General features: G+C 35.4%; 1 long non-coding RNA gene across 1 annotated transcript in view; it reads left to right on the plus strand.

The window, feature by feature from the left end:
• Nucleotides 1-399: 399 nt before the first annotated feature.
• The window catches only part of LOC145293363 (uncharacterized), a 173,219-nt gene continuing 159,439 nt past the window's right edge, over nucleotides 400-14,179 (plus strand). Inside the window, exon 1 of the long non-coding RNA XR_013869723.1 lies at nucleotides 400-537. This is a non-coding gene — a long non-coding RNA (uncharacterized LOC145293363). The remainder of the gene's footprint in view (nucleotides 538-14,179) is intronic.

A 14,179-nucleotide genomic window follows, 5' to 3' on the forward strand; every position in this document is an offset into this window, starting at 1 on the left:
TTGCAAAAAAAAAAAAAAATAATAATAATAACATAAAACCATTTTTATCGCCCATGCGAAATTTCTCTTATCGTATTATCTCATCTGACTTTGATCTATATGATTGTCAAGAATCATTCAATGAACTTTCCTATTCTCAATACACACACACTCACACACACACACACACACACACACACAACACACACACACACACACATATATATATATATATATATATATATATATATATATATATATATATATATATATATATGTATGTATGTATGTATCGAGATTTGTTTGCTCATCTGACTATTCTTGGTAATGAGTAAGAGTATCATCATAGCTCGCATAACCAAACCAATTAATTATTGCTTTTACTTTGTTGCTTTTTTTCTTCGTTGTTTTCTTGAAACAGAATAATACATCAAATGACAGCTACGCCCTGGGCAACTGAGAAGTCTTACCGCCATCTTGATTCAATAAGACAAACTATTTCCACAGACAAAGGTATGCGCTGGCAACCCACTCATCGTTACACAGTTGCATTGATCAGTAAGTAAAGATGCTGTTTCCGCAATTATTTTATTTGCGTGTAAAGTGCATGCTTTTCCTTTCTGAAAACAACAGATTGGGTACCTGCCTGATATACGTAGCACTAGTGAAAGTACTAGAATTTTAAGGGTGGAAAACATGTTCATAAAATCTTTATTTTAACTCCTATCTATGCCAACCTTTCACAAAAAAATACTCGACTAGCAACAATCACGATATACGATTTCCTCCACTCTCAAACTGTGTCTAAATCTAAACGCAGATTTCATGAGCAAAGCTTCTTTACTCAGAACTGCCCGCCTGTGGAACACTGTTCCGCTGGCCTGCTTCCCGGTTGAATATAGCATGGTGGGCTTCAAATCCAATGTAAACAAGTTCTTGTTAAGCCGTCTCCATAAATAATCCAATTTTACCCAATTCACATCATTAACGATTTCTACATTACCATCTAACATTGATGTACCCTTATCCTCGAGTAGCTAAAAACATTAATATCTTCCCCTTCAACTAGGCACTTTTCTACAGAGGGGGGAACTTTTTTCGCCGATATTTTTTTAAGTTATCCTCACCTTTAGATTGTCTAGCCTTAATTTTTTAAAATGTCGCGTCCGGTTTGGTGGTGGTCGTAACAGCATAAACGTTAGGTTTTACCCGTTTTTTTCCTCCTTTGCGGTACGGATTCGAGCCTGCCTTCCTACTACCACTTTTTTTTTGCTCAATCTACACATCCAAACACTCGGGCAATAAAAGTGAACGTGTCTGTGTGTCTGTTTACATTTCCCTACGCAATAACTCTGTCAATTTTTAGTCTACAGACTCGAAATTTGATATACAGGGTACTGAGATTTGGAAAAGTCGATGGGATCGATTTTCGGCCAGAAATTTGGCTGTTAAGGGGTCAAAGTTCAACGATTTGACCTTTGGGAACTCTACCAAACTCCTTCGACAATTTTGGGTCTAAACACTTGAAATTTTAGATATAGGTTCCTTGGACATGGATCTAACTTAATAATTTAGTTTGAGCCCAAAACAATAAATGTTAAGGGGGCATAATATAACTGACCGTTTTTTGTTTGTTTGTTATTTTTTTTGCTCAACATACACCTCCAAACACCCTGGAAACGCCGGGCACTCATGCTAGTCTATATATATATATATATATATATATATATATATATATATATATATATATATATATATATATATATATATATAATAGGGATAACGTTATTATTTTATCACGGTCTGTATTCCGTATGTTAGTTTTTTTTTTATTTATTAAATTGTTACTTTAAAGTGGAGAATAGTAAAATATTATTCTTCCCTCCCATATTAAGAATTATTCAATTGTTTGGTATAAGTATAGAATAGTTAAAAATAATATTAACCTCCCCTCACAATATTATGAATGCCTTTCTAAATAATAATTTCAGCATGGTCCGTAATCTGTAAAGTCAGTTTATAATTTATTAAAATGGCAGGTAAAAATCCGATAGGCAGCATAGGTCAGATCATTGAAAACATTATCCTGTAATCTTATTTGAAGAAGTTAGAACGTCAAATATTGTTATATATATATTTTTAAATGAAAGCATGTTTAGTTTTGCATTCGGAAATCTTGAGACAATATTAAAAAAAAAAAGATGTGTGTCTTATCAGTAGCTTGTAATTGTTTCTTTTGTTGCTTAATGATTTTGTATTCATTTGTATTAAATCATTCACTTTTTTAAAAATTCTGAGGTCTTCGTCGATATGTCTTTAAAAAAATTTATTTTTGTTACTTTCTATACTGCTGGTGTTAATCGACTTGTCATATTAAAGCAGTTAATGTATAGAGGATGTCAGAGTTTTTGCGTCCGTCTTGCTGTTCCTAAACATATGTTTATATTTATGCATTGACAGAATATACTAATTGGACTCTGCTCTGATAGTTTTACACCCCATTGGAACGCCAAGGTGTTGTTGGATTTGTTGTGATTCGGACGAGAGACGTTTCTATGCATCAGAGCAGACAATATTAAAAGCTGGTCTGTATTGATTGGATCTCGATCGAATGAACGCTGTCGAATTATTTTTTAAAGTGTACTTTAGTTCCTATTTAAAAGCCTCCCCATGGGACAAAGTTAGACACCACGGCCGTTTTTTAACGTTGAGAAAAGGAACAAAAATTAAAATTGTCTCAGTCGTGAAGGATTTCTCCTTTACTGACAGAGAACAAGAAATTGAAGTGTATCATCTGAAGAACAAGCTTTGATCTTGACCGAAGGCGAAGAGTAGTTAAGTTGGTAGAGAAAAAAATTTCGTGTAAATTTAGATTTTGTAAAGCAGTGGCGGGTAATAATAAAGTCTAGTCGAAAGCCGTGAGAAGTGCTGTGACCAGATCAGAGACCGTCGAAATTATCACTGTTACTTGGTTGGTGCGATTTGAATTCAGTTCTAGCTTGTTTGATTTTTAAGGAAATAAAAACTGAACACGGACGGTGTCATATTAGAAACTGTTCCTAATGCAGAGTAATTCCCAATTACGTTAAGTGTTGTACGAAGCGAAAAGAGTTAGTGGGTGATAATTGTATTTAAAGCTTTGAACGTAAAAGATTTGATATTAAAGAGCCGTAATTTGGAATGTGACGCTTCTAGGAATTAATATGTTATTATTCGATGACAAAAAAAAGGGAACGATAAATTTCGCAAAAACGATAATGGATAGTGGTTATTAGTCTAATTATATTGAATTTATAGATAACGTCTGTGGCTGCAAATCTACAACATAAATCCACAATATAAGAGTCCAAAAATTACTATTTCAAGGTTAAAAAATAATCAACGATAATTTTCATAAACATCGCACATGGAAAGTAAGGACTACGAGGGGCGTGCAATAAGTAATGCCCCTGGCCCACTTCCAATTGTCTGATCTAGCTGAAATTTTGCATGTGCAATTATTAATATCTCTACGGGTTGTGTTGCAAATTACAGCTCTGAACTAATTGTGGTTTCTGTTTTACAGGTGTTTGAATTGAGTCAGGCCTGTTGAATGTCGAGCAGTGATCCGGTTTTTGTAGTTGAAAGGACGCACACCACAGGAGACTTTTGATGAAATGAAAGAAACCTATGGTGATAATGCCCCATCATATGACCTTGTAAAACGCTGGCATCGTGAATTCAATTATGCCCGGAAGTCTGTGGAAACAGCTCCCAGACCTGGTCGCCCCCACCCCTTCTGCCGTTGATGAGGCATCTGTCCGTCAAGTTGAGGTGGCAATTTTGGAAGATCGGCGCATTACTATTCGCACATAAGCCCAAGATGTCAAAATTAGTACAGGGTCTGTGAAAATTATCATTCATGACCATTTGCATATGCATAAGGTGTCTGCCAGATGGATTCCCAGGTTGCTCACACCATTCCAGAAGCGAGAACACGTCGAGTGCTCGAGGATGAATTTGGAGATGTGCCAAGAAGATGAGTCAAAGTTTTTCAAAAGACTGATTACACAGGATGAAACGTGGGTGCATCACTATGATCAAGAGACCAAAGCCCAGTCAATGCACTTGGACTCACAATCTCCAACGAAGGCAAGGGTGCAACCCTCCGCTGGCAAGGTCATGTTCACAGTCTTCTGAGACCAGGACGGAGTAGTGATGACAGATTTACTGGCAAACGGTATCACAATTACAGGAGCCTATTATGCTTCATTTTTGAGGAAATTAAGGGAAGCTATCAAAATCAAGAGGCCGGGCAAGATCAGCAAAGGTACCCTCCTCCTGCAGGACAACGCTCCGGTCCACAACTCGCATGTCGCCAGATCAGAAGCACGGGCGTGTGGTTATGAAATCCTTCCCCACCTCCTTACTATCATGACCTTGCACCCTCTGACTTTCACCTCTTCCCGGCCATGAAGTTATTTTTGAAAGGAAAGCGTTTTCCAGATGATGCAGCTTTGATTTCTGAAGTCACGTCGTGGTTGGAGGACTAACGTGGGGTGTTCTACAAAAACGGTCTCCAGAGCTACATCAAACGATGGGAGAAATGCATAACTCTGGGTGGTTCCTATGTAGAGAAAGACTAATAAATGTGCCAAGTTTCGTTACTCTACTGCTATGGGAAGTGGGTCAGGGGCATTACTCGCAAATTGCAAAACTAAAGAAGCGAGATTTCCGAGGTTTATTTCATATTCATCAATTCTTCAAAAATGGCATAGGTGTTTTTCTCATCGAACTAGGAAGTGTATGTGTGTGTTTATACGTATGTGTGTGTTAGTTTCTGTGTGTATTCGCTAATGCCGACGAAGAACAAGTATTTTTTTTCCGACGGTTGAACAACCGGTTCATTTGACGTCAGTTGAAACATCACCCTCTAGAAATTTGGCGTTGTCTTAATCTTGATGCGACCGTGTTTTAATTTAATGTTTCAACATGTCCAATCACGGTTTGTTGAAAGAAGGAATAGATATAAAGACTGTTGATGGTGTATTTTTTTTACAAATGAGTCACACCTTATCAAGGCCTGGATGCCACTTGAGGATAAGGGTTAATGAGTGTACAGTAGTCAAAGGGAACATGTCGTAGTAATCGTTAGTAGTGGAAATTTCGTAAATTGGATTACTTAAGGGGTTGGCTCATCAAGAACTTGTTCACATTGGACTTGAAGACAACCATATTGTAGTCAGTTGGAAAGCAGGAAAACGGAACAGAGTTCCATAAGCTTTGTTCATGGAATCTATGTTTAGTTTTAATCACATATAAGGAGTGGGGGAAATTATTGATAGTGGTTTCGACTAGACGATACCAATGTGAACTCTAGATCGGAACTCAGACGAGCACTTGCCATTGCAGTAACGATAAAGCGGAAACAGGTTCGCAACGTCTCTTCTTTGGGGAAAAAGTTGCAGGGAAGAGAAAACGGCATCCCCACTAGGCTACGAAGTCTATTTTGAACTCTGTCAAGGCAGGATAAGCTGCTTCTAGCAGTTCCTGCCCAGACGTGGCAATAATACTCCACCCTTGGACGTACTTGGCTCTTATATAGGTAGAGAATTGCATCAGAAGTGAGATATCTACTGGAGCGGTAGAACGATCCCACCATTTTTCCAGAGCCTTGGCAACGGATTTGATGTACATGTTCCAGCTTAGATCAGGAGTAAAGATCAGACCTAGAAGCTTCTCAAAACATAAAGCCTCCCCAAGACGAAGGCCATTCATTTCAATTGATGCCAAACAGGGATCAGAGCGTTGATGATGGAAAGATAGAATTTTGGTTTTAGATGCATTGAAATTAACCAGCCACCTCTTTCCCCATTGCGCCACATGATCAAGATAAGAGGAGAGAGAATCAGAGAGAACTTGGTCGTTTACAGTCTTTAAAATTTTGCCATATATGGTAGTGTCGTCAGCATAAATGTCTACAAATGATCTTAGGATGTGATTTTGTTGATCATTGATATAGATCAGGAATGAATTTATGTAGTGTGTGATTTTATCTTTAATCCTTCTGGTGAGTGAATTCTTTATATACGCGTTTAGTGACGAGAGCTTCCATGGAAAACATGACCATATCTCAGAAATAAAAGTCATTTTTTTTATTGAAAGTGGTGTTGATGGCCGAAGTAAGGACACCAGCTGCAGTTGTACGGATGGATATAGTGATTTTGGCAAAACTTTACGCAACCTACATTCCGATTACATGGACTTCAACAAACTCTCACGTCAAGGAGGCCTGGGAAATTGTTGAAGATTTGGTAACGTGTATGAGCATCAACTCTGGAGCAGAGTAGATAATTTCAAGTAAGTATATCCTCTGGTGTTTTCTTATTACAACTGACGCAAGATAAGTGGAACAATGTGCGAAATGAAACGATTTCAATATCTGGTTTCTGTATATTAGTGGTCGCACAGGCATGGTAGGTGGTTATCGAAAATGTGGACGACTTTGGAAGTAAAAATTACATCTTATAAGATTCAAACATTATATTTTTTAATTCTTTCATAATTATAGAATATAGACAGCGCCCCCAAGAAGATACAACAATTGTATTGTTTTTCTTTTCTCTAGACGTGTTAATCGCAATGTATTGTTGAACTGATTTGGAAATATGTCTTAGGTTTTGTTATAACCAAGTGGGAATTCAACGTCTGTTTTTGTTATTAATCAATAAATACAATCATTGTTTGTATTGTTTTTAAAAAAATGCGACTGTTTTGAAACGAACGCCTTATTTGTTTATTAGCAGGGGTACCCGGCGTTGCCCGGTTGTTTGGAACAAACGTGTAAGTTATTTAATAAATAAATGAATAAATAAATAAATAAATAAGAAAAACAAAAGGCGAAAATCAGGGAAAAAATGTACGCGTTTTTAAAAACGAAAACAGAGGGAAGAAAAGGCATAACTAAACAGTAGAAAATGAACATGATAATGCCAATCCTGTTTTTTGTGTCAACTTCCAAATAAACTAAAGTGAAAGAAAAAGAAAACACAGCGGAAAACAAAACCAAAAATGGTATAAATAAACCAATGGTGCGTTTCACCCATTAGAAAATGAAAGTTAAAATGCCATTCTGTTTTTTTTAGTCCATGACAAAACGAAAAAAAGTGAAAGAAAAATGTCATAAATAAACCTTCGAACGGGTTAAGTCTAATGTTCGTTTCACCAAGCAAAAAACAGAACGTAAAGGAACGTTGTAATAACATTCCACTTTTTTTAAGTCACCGGTGTTTCTTCGTACTGTTCCTTGTGAACGATCAAACAGTGGTGTAAATGGGAAGTGGGGGTAGGATGAATTTATTAAAGAGAAAAGATTTTACAACTTCCATTGGTTCTAACCGAATTTTGCAGTGAACTCTCACAAGGAAAAATATAGTAATGTACGCTTATAGAGGAAGTTTAGAGATAATCTGCCTATAGCACACCTCAGATAATGTACTCCAATTTGTGCATACTACATTTGCATGAAATGTCTTGATTTTTAATCCTATTAAAGTCAAAAGCACACGGGAAAAAATGAGTTCATTTTATGTATATATATATATATATAAAATAAAATAATATATAAAATATATATATATGTATATGTATATATATATATATATATATAGAGAGAGAGAGAGAGAGAGACTTATGTGTAATTATACTGAGGTCGTGAAATTCAGTAAATTTTCATATACCAATGAGTTTTAAGCCAAAAATGGTTGACTTAAAGAGTAAGCTACAAAATTATCAAATTTTATAATTGAGCATTAATATTAACATGTTTCTCGCATGCTTTTCTTGCTAGGGATTTCCCCTTCGTTCCTTCTCTTCAAAAAATGCTCCATTGCCAAAAGTGTGCTTATTCATAAAGTCTCAAGAAATGCTGATTTTGAAAATTTTCAAACGACATAATGCTTGAAATTGTCGAACTGGACATGGAAACAATTGTAGCGTAAATTGAAATACACTTTTTGTTGCCATCAACACCTTGTTTTGAAGTCTTGTTTTTGCTTACACAGTATATATATATAAATATATATATATATATATATATATATATAATATAGAAGAAGATAGAATAGATAGAAGAGAAGAGATTACCAATCTATATATCTATAAAAGTGTATGTGTCTGTGTACATTTCCCTACCAAAAAACTCTGTCAATTTTTATTCTACTGTCTCAAGATTTGACATAAGGATTATTGAGATTTGGAAAAGTCTTTTAATCGGTTTTCGGTCAAAAATTTGGCTGTCAAGGAGTCAAAGTTCAACAATTTGACCTTTGTAAACTCTACCAAACTTAGAATTGTGGGTCTAAACACTTAAAATTCTAAATGTAGGTTACTTGGATATGAATCAAACTTTTTAATTTGATTTGAACCGAAAAAATAAATGTTAAGGGGTCAAAATCGGTGTAAAAGTTTAAAAGAAATTTGACATCTGCGGTCTCTGCCAAATTACTCAGTCAATTTCTGGTCTAAATATTTTAAATTTTACATAAAGTGAATTCAGATATAGGTTAAGCTTTTTTATCCATTTTGGTCGCAAATTTGAGCTGCCAAGAGGTCAAAGTTCAAAAGATTGTACCTTTGCGGTGTCTACCAAACTACTCAGCTAATTTTGGGTTTAAACATTTGAAATATATACATAAGCATTTTAATCAGTTTTGGGGCGAAAATTTGGCTGCCAAAAAATCAAAGTTGAAAGAGTAGATCTTTGCAGATACTACAAAATTTCTCCGCTACTGTTGGATCTAAAGACTTGAAATTTTAGATGTAAGTAACTTGGACATGGGTAAAACTTTTTTTATTTAGATTTGAGACCAAAATAATAAATTTTAAGGGTTCAAAATTGGGGTCAAAGTTTTAAAAAATTTACCTCTGTGATCTCTACGAAATTACTCAGACAAATTTTGGTCTAAACAATTGAAATCTTACATAAGGTGTATTCACACGTAGGGAAATTATGAACAGTACATAGATCCGGGCAAAGCCAGGCTGAACTGCTAGTCAAGTATAAAACTAATATGGGTATATTATACTATTCTGAAAACGATATTATATTTTAAATGTGATAAATGTTTCAGAGTGTCGTGTATACATAATTTTCCCATTAATGTTCTAGAAAGTGACGTTGTATGATTTCCTTCCGCTTTTTAACTCACTTGCTATTCCTAAATAATCACGCAGTGTCACCTACGTTTAGTATAATATACATTCTTGCTTAACGATGTCGTTATCTTTAATTGACATAATGTGCTGCCAGGCGAAAATGTCTATTGACACATTTATTTGATATGAGTTTGCCGTGGACATCATTTTATTCGATATATTCGAGTTTAGTTAAATGACACGAATATACATTGTGTCCATTTCTAATATATACGCACACATTTATAGTTTCAAATGTCTTAGTTCATATATTATTTTTATGTTTATTTTATAGTTTCAAATGTCTTAGTTCATATGTTATTTTTAGTTCATATTCTATTTTTAGACAACAGAATATTTTTTCATTGTTTTGACTCTCGAGTATATATCCGACACAGTTAGACACAGTTAATCAACCGAGAACCACGTCACTCTATATAAAGGCATATAAGATATCAACGGATACACACTCGAGGGTCAGAAAAAGGAAAAAATATGCAGTTGTCCTAGCCCTAGCTATTATGTAACGGAGTACGGTATCATCACGTTAACACAACAGAAGTTTGAAGTTAAGCAACATTTAGAATGGCCCGTACCAGATAATGACCATTTGGGAATCCCATACGGTGTTTGTAGGGGGATGTCGACACCTACAACAGTTCCTGCATCCCAGTTGACCCCAAGTTGTCTCGACACTGTTCTGCCACTGAGTGAATCTGGTTGAGACGAGAAGTTGGGACTGGCTTTGCGCAAAACAGCTTTAGTTAAAAAAAAAAAAAACTTCTGGCACGAGTCATCCATTATTCCTATGATGATCAGATGGTCTTTGTCGTTTCGATGGGAGAAAGATTTTTTATATAATGGACACATAATTATGCGTTTTCTATTTAGATATACATTCAAACTATCTAAGAATCAATTTCACTCCTAATATAAAAATCAAATCTTCTGAAGTAGTAACAATATATATATATATATATATATATATATATATATATATATATATATATCGCTTACTAACGTTGCTATATAGCTTACTAACGATGATCAGATTCAGATGGGAGAAAGATTTTGTATATAATGGACACATAATTATGCGTTTTCTATTTAGACACACATTCAAGCCATCTGAGAAGTAATTTCACTCCTAACATAAAAAAATCAAATCTTCTGAAGAAGTAACAATATATATATATATATATACATATATATATATATATATATATATATATATATATATATATATATATATATATGGATCAGAGATTATAAACTCTTATATCAGTAGCATTGCACCGATTGTCAGCGATAGAATAATCTTATTATTTTTACTATTTTTATTTAGTAAGCGATTATCTGGAGGTTCTCAGCTTTACATTTGCATTGGATGTTAGTCAAAATAGCTTAGCAAGGTGATAGAAAAACTCATCATTCATCTAAACTGGAGAAAAACAGGTATCTACGCGATGATGATGAAAAAAGTGAAGCTTCATTGTAGATGTGTTAAAATAACTAACAACTGCACATGTTTCATCTCGAAAAAGAGATAATAAAAAAATAAACACTAATTATTCTAGAAGGCCGGTGTTAAATTGTGGGGAAATGTTAGCTAGTATATATTTGATCATTTAAGTTCTCAGGAAACGTTAACACATAAAGAGGAAATTAGGTCCAGGAGTAAAGTTGTGCACTCAGTGTGACTTGGCTCAAAAGATAATGTGCGAGGGAAGTATAGTTTGTTGGGAAACTTTGAAGCAAATCGTGTGTAAAGAAATAACTTAAGAATCGATTCAAAAAGGCTAAAGGCCCAATATGTCTGTGAAACAAGAATGTTCCTTACCACCAACAGAAAATAAGCCAACTTATCTTTGTGTTGTCGCAAAATCTAATTCCAGTGTGAACGAACTCCATGGAAGTACTTTTACATAATGGATCTCAGTTTGACACGAACGATATCATTTAAGTACGTGGCATTGGATATCCTTTCTAGCTCTTAGAGAACACGTGGGACATTAATCAAAGCAAAAATTCATTCCAACATCTTTGGAGAAGGTGTGTACAATCTACAAGAATCGACCTGTCAGCGTCTGAGTTGACATGCAGCTTAACGTCATCTATTAAGAGCAGCTGGTTGACACTTTTGTTACGGTCTTGTTGGCAACCCTTCTCATATTATAACCACTACATCAATTATTCAGTAGCTTACTCGACGGATCTATCATCAAGCAAAGCTGTAAAGGGGATACGCTATCTCGTAGAAAGTCTCCTCTTTGGATAATAATTGCAGAGATGGTTACTGTTGCATTCGTATGACTATATAACATTGTTGTTTTTAACGTCTTTATATGACCAGACATTATTTATATAGATAACCGGGCAGATCTTTATAATTTAAGGCATTGCAGCAATTTCGAGTGGAGCACACTATTAAACACGCGGGTCGTTCCAAAAATAAAGCCTACTATTATTTTTTTTTACTCAAAAGGTTGAATGCCTACAAAGACTGAAATGGTACCATTAAAACGAGCAATTTTTGTGCTCTAGAATTTATTTCTCTACATAGTAACCACCACACTCAATGTTTAGATTTCTCTGCCTCTCCCCGCAGTCCTGAAAAATGATCCTATTATTCAACAAGTAATCATTAATGTCAATAAACTTATTCCTGCATCCTGCTAGTTCTTTTACGAGATACACTCCAGAAGAGAGGTGTTTATATATGCTGTCTTCAACTAGAGCAGAGAAGAGCTTGTAGGGCGTAGTGATACAGCCGATGGATATGTACTTACTAGGGCGTTGTATCTCACTCGTTTTGGGTAGTAGGGTTGTGTCGCCTTTTACTAGCCATGTTGGTATATTCTCCTAACTCCTCAATAATCTGATAAAACAACTATCATAATGATCATGAAATTATGTCAGTTGCTTAAGTGAGAAATTAAGTAAATTGTCGATGCCGTTTTTTTTTTGTTTTTTGTTTTTTGCTTTGTTTTTTATTATTTAATAGATATCACTTTCGCTTTAGCATTTCAATAATTATGTCTGGTTCTGGCATTTAAACCTGTTTCATTACTTTGAACTACATTCAAGATTACCTTGCCTGCTGGTTGCATGATCTCTCATTTTCAAACAGAGGCTTTGTAGTTTTCTAGCACTTGCTTTGCTTTATCTTAAAGGAAATAAATGTGTTGTCGAAAGATATCAGGAAATATAAAACTAGATGTGCATTGTTTAGCAAAAACTGCCAGTAAAGTATGAGGAAGGCTTGCCAAATATCCATAAGAAGAATGTTTGTCAATCTGAGTTACTTTAGAAATAATAGAATATTCATGTCAAAATCTTCCTTAATCATTAATCTTGTTAGAATAACTATTGTACGTAGTAAAAATTAAGGTTACCAAATAATATGAATGTTATTGTTGCCATCCGTCTAAAAACAATACGGTTCTACGCTTCCGATTAGTCCGCTGCCGATTTGCAGCATCTCCTGTGACTATGCAACCCTATCCTGGATCGACAGGCTCTGTTGTCCAAGATGTAAGTGGTGTCGGGCTGTGAGATCTCTGTTGCAGTACTCTGGTGCCTCCTCTCTCTCTTCTCTTTCTCTTCACCGCTGATCTATTCTCTACTAGTTCCTCTTCAGTTTTCAGCTAAGAACTCCCGTCCTATTAGGTCAATGTCACCCAACTTTATGTCTTGCGTGCAGACATCTTTGAGTAAAGAATGATCTTGCATCTGTCAGACTGATATATGGTTGTGGGAAGTCCTAGGGGGTCATCTCTCTCAGGTTGTTGCATCCTGTCTTTTAAGGTGGAGTAAGTTTATTGTTTATCGCCTGAAGCGCCTAATACCGGAGAATTCCGAGAGGGATACCCGAGCAATTTTAAAAGGCCAGAGTGCACTTTCTGTAGGGCGTTTGCTTGACTTTCTCTTACATACCGACCTTGTGTCACATATTCCAGTCGTGAAAAGGAAGTAAATACCTACATGTAATATTTCGAAATGATGAGCCATCTAAGTACTAATCAGGTTCAATGTTGATTAACTTTAGTTTTCTTATGAGAATGATGCGTCAACATGATTGGGTCATAAATTTGTTATTCTATGAGGGCGTAACCATCACTGCCGAAAGAAAACGATTTCATTTCTAACTTCATCGCAAAAGTGCAAATTGATATAATTACATTTATATCCAAAGGGAATAAGCTTTCAAATCATATAAGGACAGTTCGTTTTCCTGTGTATCTGTTACGCCTGGTTCCTGCCGTTTGCAGGTGGCGATTTGGGAAAAACATACAATAAAATAAATAATAACGAAAAAAAAAACATATTTATTTACATTTTAGACACTGTTCATGAACTAAATACAGTAAGCGCTCCGATGATAATATTACAAAAATAAGCTGTTTCTTACAGTATCAAAGCACTATCTGATTTCTAACTTCAACGACTATTACCACGGCTTTCTCACATAAAGACAAGCACTTATTAACATTTATGATCCCTTGTTCTAAATAAACAAGAAACATCGCATTCAAAGAACGACAGGCCATCAGTCATGCTGTTTTACACATCTGGAAGAATCGGAGGCTGTTCAGTGCCCTGTGCCATGCATCAATTTACGGCAATGAAAACAGAAGACATCAACCCTGGTTTACGTAGGACATCTACACAGAAGATCCTTTAACACTACGTCAGTGAGACCAGAATGAAAATCGCTTAGCGTAACTAAAACGATCCAGCGTCTATCTATCTTCCCGGATGACAGGTAATCGAGCATAGGTAAGTGCTTAAGGGCGGACACCTTCGCTAAACGAACATATAAGGGAAGACGACTCATAGATTAGTTATAACCAGAGCGAAGCACACAATCATTATGAAAACAGATAAACGAGATTCACTCATTTTGCGTACAGGCAACATCAGTTGGTTATGTTTTAGTATAATGTAGTCATATTCACAATAATCCCATTACAGTTATGAAATGATATGCATATATTATCATTTAAAGAGCACTCTATTAGATTTC

The sequence above is a fragment of the Euprymna scolopes genome, chromosome 14 (assembly GCF_053919585.1).
Source record: "Euprymna scolopes isolate OS-2025 chromosome 14, ASM5391958v1, whole genome shotgun sequence".
Classification (NCBI taxonomy): domain Eukaryota; kingdom Metazoa; phylum Mollusca; class Cephalopoda; order Sepiida; family Sepiolidae; genus Euprymna; species Euprymna scolopes.